Below are 6022 nucleotides of genomic sequence, written 5' to 3'. Positions count from 1 at the left end.
TAACGGTACTAATGAAAAAGTATACAAAAAGAGTGATGCACAGTGCAACTGCTCACCACCCGGGACCTGACACTCTGCCACTTCCCCCACCAAAAGTCGAGACCACCCCCCAGCCCGCTCCCCATATATATACTGAGCATGATGGCACATGGTATGGAATAGCTCCTTGGCTAGTTCAGGTTGGCTGTCCCAGCTGTGCCCCCCACCTCCCAGGTTCCTGTAAAAGTTAACTCTATCCCAGCTGAACCCAGGACATTATCCACCCCTTATTCTATACCATCTACATCATGCCCAGATCTTACATTTTCCAATCAACCACTACCACTTTCCTTGTCTTATATATAAGTATATGGACATATCCCCCCCCTCCCCCCCAAATAGTATTCCCTTAGTCGATGGGCTATCCCTCTAATGTGTCCATCAATTTTATTTAGTCCATGACTTTGGGGCTCCATCTGTTGTAACAGTTCTTCAGGATAAGAGAGATGGTGTGAGGTGTTGGGTTGTTGTATGCTGCCTCTGGAACTTGTGGCTAGTACATTTGCTGCAACCCACGGCCTTGGTCTGCAGGTCGAAGATGTTGGTCTTGAGGAAATTGCTGGGTGTCAGTTCAAGTTCTGTCGCTGTTGTACTTGGCTTAGTTTCAAAGTCCATCCCGCAGTCATTTGGGTAATTCTTACAGTAATACCCTTGATATGGCATATAGACACTATAGATACAATGACATGCATTGGCAGGGTATTTAGCAGTTAGGTATCATACAGCCCAATTCACTGGCTATTCTCTCCCAAAATCAAATCTCCCTGAGGTACACATCGAACTTCCCCATCCTTCTGCATCACCCACCAGGTGTACCCAGGTCCTTGAGCAAAAACAATCCCTTGGATGGGTTTGCCTCTGCTTGAGGGAGGACTAACCCAGACTGTCTTTCCTAACATACTCCTCATGTGCACTACAGGGACTTTATCCCCTTCTACAGTATGTGGAAGTCTTGGTTGGGCGGGGCCAGCCTGATTGGTGGATCCTCTAGTATTAACTAACCAGGTGGCTTTTGTTAAATGTGTATCCCAATGTTTGAAAGTCCCACCCCCCATTGCTCTCAATGTAGTTTTCAGCAGTCCATTGTATCGTTCGATTTTTCCGGAGGCCGGTGCGTGATAAGGGATGTGATATACCCACTCAATGCCGTGTTCTTTGGCCCAGGTGTCTACGAGGTTGTTTTGGAAGTGAGTCCCGTTGTCCGACTCGATTCTTTCTGGGGTGCCGTGTTGCCATAAAATTTTCTCTTCAAGGCCCAGGATAGTGTTCTGGGCAGTGGCGTGGGGTACAGAATATGTTTCCAGCCATCCAGTGGTTGCTTCCACCATTGTAAGCACATGGCACTTGCCTTGGTGGGTTCGTGGGAGTGTGATATAGTCAATCTGCCAGGCCTCCCACTGTTTATATTTCAGCCATCACCCTCCATGCGACAGGGTTTTTTGCCGCTTGGCTTGCTTAATTGCAGCACATTTCACATTCACGGATAACCTGCGCGATAGTATCCATGGTCAAGTCCACCCCTCGATCTTGAGCCCACCTATACGTTGCATCTCTTCCCTGATGGCCTGAGGTATCATGGGCCCACTGAGCCATAAATAGCTCACCCTTATGTTGCCAGTCCAGGTCCACCTGAGACACTTCAATCTTGGCAGCCTGATCTGCCTGCTGATTGTTTTGATGTTCTTCAGTGGCCCGACTCTTGGGTACATGAGCATCTACGTGACGTACTTTTACAACCAGATGCTCTAGCTGGGACGCAATATCTTGCCACAGTGCGGCAGCCCAAATGGGTTTACCTCTGCGTTGCCAGTTGCCCTTCTTCCATTGCTGTAGCCACCCCCATAGGGCATTTGCCACCATCCATGAGTCAGTATAGAGATAGAGCACTGGCCACTTTTCTCTTTCAGCAATGTCTAATGCTAGCTGGATGGCTTTCACCTCTGCAAACTGACTCAATCCACCTTCTCCTTCAGCAGTTTCTGCAACTTGCTGTGTAGGACTCCATACAGCAGCTTTCCACCTCCGATGCTTTCCCACAATGCGACAGGATCCATCAGTGAACAGGGCATATTGCCTCTCATTTTCTGGCAGTTTATTATACAGTGGGGCCTCTTCAGCCTGTGTCACCTCCTCCTCTGGTGACATTCCAAAATCTTTGCCTTCTGGCCAGTCCATGATCACTTCCACAATTCCTGGGCGACTGGGGTTTCCTATGCGAGCTCGTTGTGTGATCAGTGCAATCCACTTACTCCATGTGGCATCAGTCGCGTGATGTGTAGAGGAAACTTTCCCTTTGAACATCCAGCCCAGCACTGGCAGTCGGGGTGCTAAGAGGAGCTGTGTCTCAGTACCAACCACTTCTGAGGCAGCTCGAACTCCTTCATACGCTGCCAATATCTCTTTTTCAGTTGGAGTATAGCGAGCCTTGGATCCTCAATATCCCCAACTCCAAAACCCCAGGGGTCAGCTTCGGGTCTCTCCAGGTGCTTTCTGCCAGAGGCTCCAGGTAGGGCCATTCTCCCCAGCTGCAGTATAGAGCACATTTTTAACATCTTGTCCTGTCCGGACTGGTCCAAGGGCTACGGCATGAACAATCTCCCGTTTAATTTGTTCAAAGGCTTGTTGTTGTTCAGGGCCCCATTTAAAATCATTCTTCTTCCGGGTCACTTGGTAGAGAGGACTTACAATTTGACTGTAATTTGGAATATGCATTCTCCAAAAGCCCACAACACCTAAGAAAGCCTGTGTTTCCTTTTTATTAGTCGGTGAGGACATAGCTGCTATTTTGTTGATCACGTCCACAGGGATCTGACGACGCCTGTCTTGCCATTTTACTCCTAAGAACTGGATCTTCTGCGCAGGTCCCTTGACCTTACTTTCTTTTACAGCAAAACCAGCCTTCAAAAGGATTTGGATTATTTTCTTCCCTTTCTCAAAAACTTCTTCTGCTGTGTTGCCCCATATGATGATGTCATCAATATATTGCAGGTGTTCTGGAGCTTCACCTTTTTCTAGTACAGTCTGGATCAGTCCATGGCAAATAGTGGGGCTGTGTTTCCACCCCTGGGGCAGTCGATTCCAGGTGTACTGGACGCCCCTCCAAGTGAAAGCAAACTGTGGCCTGCACTCCGCTGCCAAAGGAATGGAGAAAAATGCATTAGCAATGTCAATTGTGGCATACCACTTAGCTGTCTTTGATTCCAGTTCATATTGAAGCTCTAACATATCTGGCACAGCAGCGCTCAGCGGTGGCGTGACTTCATTCAGCCCATGATAATCTACTGTTAGTCTCCATTCCCCATTAGATTTCCGCACGGGCCATATGGGACTATTAAAGGGTGAGTGAGTCTTGCTGATCACTCCTTGGCTCTCCAATTGGCAAATCAGCTTATGGATGGGGATCAGGGAGTCTCGGTTGGTGCGATATTGCCGCCGGTGCACCGTCGTGGTAGCAATTGGCACCTGTTGTTCTTCAACCTTCAGCAACCCCACAACCGAAGGGTCTTGGGAGAGACCAGGCAGGGTAGACAGCTGTTCAATCTCCTCCGTCTCCAATGCAGCTATACCAAAGGCCCAACGGTACCCTTTTGGGTCCTTGAAATACCCCCTTCTGAGATAATCTATACCAAGGATGCACGGGGCCTCTGGGCCAGTTGCAATGGGGTGTTTATGCCACTCATTCCCGGTTAGACTCATTTCGGCTTCCAATACGGTTAGCTCTTGGGATCCCCCTGTCACACCAGAGATACAGATGGGTTCTGCCCCTTTATAACTTGATGGCATTAGAGTGCACTGTGCGCCGGTGTCTACTAGAGCCTTATATTCCTGTGGGTCTGACGTGCCAGGCCATCGAATCCACACTGTCCAGTAGACTCGGTTGTCCCTCTCCTCCACCTGGCTGGAGGCAGGGCCCCTCTAATCCTGGTTAGAATATCCGTTACTCACTTTTCGCACACGTGAATCAGAAGTCCCTTCAAGAGGATCAGAAATGAGATCAGCCCATCTACTGCGTCTGGGGGACTGCTCACGGGAAACTGGAGCAGCAGTTTTCCAAGAAGAATCCTCTTTTCTGGTTGCTTTTTCTCGCAACTCCCGTACCCGTGCATCCAGGACTGAGGTAGGTTTTCCATCCCACTTCCTCATGTCCTCTCCATGGTCACGCAGGTAAAACCACAGGTTAGCCCGTCGTGTGTACTTTCTCTCTCCTCTCTCTTGGGCAGAGGAACGCTTACTCCCAATAACTGCAATGCGGGCCTGTACAGGTGAGGAGGAGGACATATCCACTTTGAATTGCTGGAACTCTCGGGACCATTCCTCTACAGCTGAGACACACGCCCGTAGGGAGGAAGAGAGACTTCCTTCGTATTGCCGGAGTTGGACAGCCAATTCATCCACCATTTGTCCATAGCCTTCTTTCCAGCACATTACTGCCAATGAGTTGGCATAGGTTGGTGGTGCACTTCGTAGAAACTTCCGCCACATCGGTTGTGTGCATTGGACTTCATCTGGATCTGTGGGTGACTGCGCATTTTCTGGATCATTATAAATCACCTCCAGCACGGCTAATTCCCTCAGGTACTGGATACCTCTCTCCATGGTGGTCCACTTGCCTTAGTGACATGTAACTTCATCCCTGAAAGGGTATCTTTCCCTTACACCTAACAGAAGTCGCCTCCAGAGGCTGAGGACTTGTGTTTCTCTCCCAATCGCCTTGACGATGCCCCCTTCCCTAGACAGAGATCCCAACTGCTTGGCTTCCTTACCCTCTAATTCCACACTACTAGCCCCATTATCCCAGCATCGGAGCAGCCAGGTAACAATGTGCTCACCTGGGTGGCGGCTAAAATCTTTTCGCATGTCACGCAACTCACTCAGGGATAGAGATCGGGTAATTATTTCAGGTTCTGCCTCTTCCTCCTGTTCTCGCGATGACCCTGGTTCATCTTCATCTCTCACTGAGCGAACTGATTTCTTTGTGTGTTTCTTTTTCTGTACAGGGGCAACTGATACTGGCACAGGTTGGTTCTCTGGTTTAGTGGCAGTATCTGTCACCGGGGTAGGGTTAGCCACGGTGCATGTTGTCGGGGTTGGGGTAGCCACGGTGCTTGTTGTCAGGGTAGGGACAGCCACGGTGCCTGCTGTCGGGGTAGGGGTAGCCACGGTGCATGTTGTCCTGTTTTCCATCTTTTCCCCCTTTTCCCCCTGAGGGTGCTGCCTAATATCAAGCAGTGTTTGGTAGATACTGGCCAGGGCCCAGCACAGTGCAGTGAGTTGTGCATCTCTGGAATAGCTACAGCATTTTCCTTTCAAATATTCTACCACTTCATGAGGGTTCTGTAGTTGTTCGGGAGTGAACTTCCAAGCCACTGGAGGTGAGAAGTTCTCTAGATACCTGCCCATATCCTCCCACATGCCGTGCCACCCGTGAATATCCAGCTTTGGGGCAGATCTCTGGGTGGTACTCTTAAAGAGCCTTTTTGTAGCCCTAAACAAGACCTGAAACATATTCAGGAGGCATAGCACTAACAGCACACTGGCTTGCGCATCCCAAGGATATTCAAAATTCTCAAAAGCTGTTGTAATTAGTCGGAAGGAGAGAAGGGAGGTGAACAGATGGGGGGAAGTATCCCCCCCGACTTCCCCATGGATTGGGTGTAATCACCAGTAAAATCCGACAGAAGGTGCCCGAAGTATGGAAATGATATCACTGCCTCATACAGATACCAGCTTAACCTCATGACCAGTGATGTAATCATTTCACAAGTCGACATTGCCCAGTACAGCAAAATGATAATCCCAATCACTCTCCCAGAGATGAGATACGCAACTACAGGCAATACATAAAGCATATAAGAACTTACAAAACGCCACCATGTAAACAGCTGAATCAACATTGTGACTAACATCTATTTATCTAGTATAAGAAATGCGTATGACAAATTTGTTTCAACACGCTCTGGCCAGATCTGTCGTTATCTCAACC

The 6022-nt window shown here is 49.0% G+C and overlaps 1 protein-coding gene across 1 annotated transcript in view; it reads left to right on the top strand.

Moving 5' to 3' along the window:
* The window catches only part of IPO11 (importin 11), a 111516-nt gene that overhangs the window by 12287 nt on the left and 93207 nt on the right, over positions 1-6022 (top strand). The gene's annotated exons all lie outside the window — the stretch shown is intronic.

The sequence above is a fragment of the Haliaeetus leucocephalus genome, unplaced genomic scaffold (assembly GCF_000737465.1).
Source record: "Haliaeetus leucocephalus isolate CR32 unplaced genomic scaffold, Haliaeetus_leucocephalus-4.0 Scaffold722, whole genome shotgun sequence".
In the NCBI taxonomy this organism is placed as follows: domain Eukaryota; kingdom Metazoa; phylum Chordata; class Aves; order Accipitriformes; family Accipitridae; genus Haliaeetus; species Haliaeetus leucocephalus.
The sequence above is the reverse complement of the archived record's forward strand: the minus strand, read 5'-3'. Positions and strand labels throughout refer to the sequence as shown.